This window comes from Thalassophryne amazonica, chromosome 14 (genome assembly GCF_902500255.1).
Source record: "Thalassophryne amazonica chromosome 14, fThaAma1.1, whole genome shotgun sequence".
Classification (NCBI taxonomy): domain Eukaryota; kingdom Metazoa; phylum Chordata; class Actinopteri; order Batrachoidiformes; family Batrachoididae; genus Thalassophryne; species Thalassophryne amazonica.
This window is the reverse complement of record NC_047116.1, coordinates 56,758,599-56,761,692: the sequence shown is the minus strand read 5'-3', so window position 1 is coordinate 56,761,692 and position 3,094 is coordinate 56,758,599. Positions and strand designations below refer to the sequence as shown.

Sequence of the window (3,094 nt, the reverse complement as noted above, 5' to 3'; positions counted from 1 at the left end):
TGCAGGCTTACTTGTAGTTCCTAGGGTTTGTAAAAGTAGAATGGGAGGCAGAGCCTTCAGCTTTCAGGCTCCTCTCCTGTGGAACCAGCTCCCAATTCAGATCAGGGAGACAGACACCCTCTCTACTTTTAAGATTAGGCTTAAAACTTTCCTTTTTGCTAAAGCTTATAGTTAGGGCTGGATCAGGTGACCCTGAACCATCCCTTAGTTATGCTGCTATAGATTTAGACTGCTGGGGGGTTCCCATGATGCACTGAGTGTTTCTTTCTCTTTTTGCTCTGTATGCACCACTCTGCATTTAATCATTAGTGATTGATCTCTGCTCCCCTCCACAGCATGTCTTTTTCCTGGTTCTCTCCCTCAGCCCAACCAGTCCCAGCAGAGGACTGCCCCTCCCTGAGCCTGGTTCTGCTGGAGGTTTCTTCCTGTTAAAAGGGAGTTTTTCCTTCCCACTGTCGCCAAGTGCTTGCTCACAGGGGGTCGTTTTGACCGTTGGGGTTTTTACGTAATTATTGTATGGCCTTGCCTTACAATATAAAGCGCCTTGGGGCAACTGTTTGTTGTGATTTGGCGCTATATAAATAAAATTGATTGATTGATTTATTGAAAACCAAACCCTAAAGGTGGCTCTTTGTCAGCAAAATAACATACTTCCAGGAAAAATTTGAAGAAACTAAACATCAGGGCCAGTTTCTTATATTCAGTTTCTACGTGTTGTGTAGGCTGTAGTCCACTGTTATTTTGATTATTCTGAGTGTGCCGATGTGGCAGGTGGGAACTTGTGTCAGGTGGTCAGGTGGCTCGCTGTGATTCGTGATGAAATAGTGGACTTAGTAAAGGACCTAGCTGGGATGCGTGCACATCATTTAGGAGAGGTTAACTCACCTGTTCCACACTAATATGACCCCAATGAACAACTTGAGATATGTGCCAAAATCTCTGTCCAGGACTAACAGCCCTAAATGGTCACACCCTTTTTCATCCCAAGTGTTACTTCAAATACAGATGTATTTTCTAAACAGCAGCAGCTAGAGATTTTCCAAGGTGTTGAACATGTTGAAAATGACCAGTACATCTTTGGGAGGGTAAAAAAAAGTGCAAAATTTCTATTTTTAGATTTTAAGAGAAAATGGTTAAAATAAGTGGGTCAATGTATAACCACACATCGAAAGAAAAATGAACATTTTCCAAATATTACATTTTTATTTTCAGTCCTACTGTTATCAAAAATATGCATTTAAAGTGGAAAATACAAAACAAACCTTGTATCTTTGGCAAACAGCAGTATCTAGAGCTCTTAAATATTTTAAAGATTATCAGTGAACATCCACAACAGAAAGTTTAAGATACTAAATATGTGGTGATTCCAGACTGTATGTAGGTTGTTTGACCTAATGCTTTGGGTTTTTTTTTTTTCTTAAAATATAAAAATTTGAAATTTTACACTCTTCTGTGTCCCTTCTAAACATGTACTGGTCATTCTGAGCATATTGAGTACCTTGGAAATTCTATAGCTGCTGCAGTTTAGAAAATCCAGCTGTATTTGAAGTAACGCTCGAAACGAGTGGTAGTTTTTGGGCTGTTACATGCTTGTCTCAACTGATGAGTAGGATTGAGAAAGGAGAGCCTGAAGACCATTAAACAGTTGCCCTATAATGCTTTCAGTTGAGCGGGTACTTTCTTCCATAAACCTGGAAAGAAGCCTCTCTTCTCTTTCCAGATTCCTCTCATGCTGCTGTTGCATGTTGTCCAGGAAAGATCTCTGTTGGGCTGATCGATCATCCAGGAGCTTGGCATCACCAGATGATGGCTTTCGATCTAGAAATAATGTATAATTTCAGTTAGCAAAGAAAAAAAGTTTATGTTTTTCTCTTTGTGGATCTCTCAGTCATGTATTATACCAAAGAATCATCCTGCTTCTGTATTCAAATATGTTGTACTCATCCACACAGCTTTTGACTTCACAAAGCTCAAAACAGGAAAACAAAATTGAAATGAAAATACGTTTGTGTCTCAACTGTCTAAAGGATATTAACTGTCATATTCTGCTGGAACTCTGTAATATTACCATTTCTAAAAAATAAAGCACTCCAAATAAATAAATAAATATGCAATGACTTTCAACGTTATTTTTTCAACAACCTCTAGAGGAAAGTTCAAGAACTCACTGTGGTCTTATTTAGCAGCATATTACTCTTTTTTTGTCTGGAGGCTCCTCTGTGGTCTTCAGGTTGTGGAGATCTGCTGTCATCAATCTCCTCCGACGTGCTCTTTACATCATCATCATCATCATCTGTATATATGAGAGCAGAAATTAATGTGATGCACAAAAGTGAACGAGGATAAAGAGTGTCGGTTAACTCGATGACAGACTGTGTTCATGCACTTTACTCCGAGAATAAACTTATGGAATAACTTAACATGAATCCCCAACATTAACTTGAACTAAAGCCACACATTTGGCTCAAAGTACGCCTCATAAAAAAAAAAAAAAAAAAGGAACGCTGAGTTAGTGTGATTTCATCAGGACTTACCTCCAGGCTTTCCGGTGTCTCGGGTGAACTTTCCTCCGGTGTAAAACCGACTTCTACTCCAGTGTGCTCCTTGGAGAGGGTCGACCTCCGATTATTACTCCATTAATTCATAATAAGTGAAGCTGGTTGGAGCCGCGCCGCTTCTGCTCGTTTAGCTTTTCCTTGTACAAAGCGCTCGTTGCTTCCCAGCGGTTCTTAATTTGCTCTACTGACCTGCTGACTCCGGACACAACAAGTCTGTGCTGCCAACTTACGTCCGTCAAACTTTTCCGCTTATTGTAAATTCTTTTAAAACGTTGACAAGTGTTGTCTCTTGTAAAGTCCAGCTGTGTTTTTTCCGTCGCCATTTCCGCGAACACAGAGCAGGAAGCATCACGTGGTGATGTGAGGTAACAGACATGCGCAGTAAGGCTCCTCGCAGGCGGACAATCCGACGTGCCGTTTACATGGAACGCGATCGGGTTAAAAACAGGGTTACACCACCTCCTCTAACCCGATCGTAATTTTGATCGGATTGGCTATTCTAATCAGATGGAGCTGTTTACATGGCGTGATTTTGA

The 3,094-nt window shown here is 40.6% G+C and overlaps 1 long non-coding RNA gene across 1 annotated transcript; it reads right to left on the bottom strand.

Moving 5' to 3' along the window:
- Positions 1 to 1,453: 1,453 nt before the first annotated feature.
- Positions 1,454 to 2,880, bottom strand: LOC117524938. The gene is made up of 3 exons (XR_004564911.1): positions 2,535 to 2,880; positions 2,169 to 2,293; positions 1,454 to 1,818 (listed from the first exon to the last, which is right to left on the bottom strand). It is a non-coding gene; the product is annotated as an uncharacterized LOC117524938 (long non-coding RNA).
- Between the last annotated feature and the right edge of the window lie 214 nt (positions 2,881 to 3,094).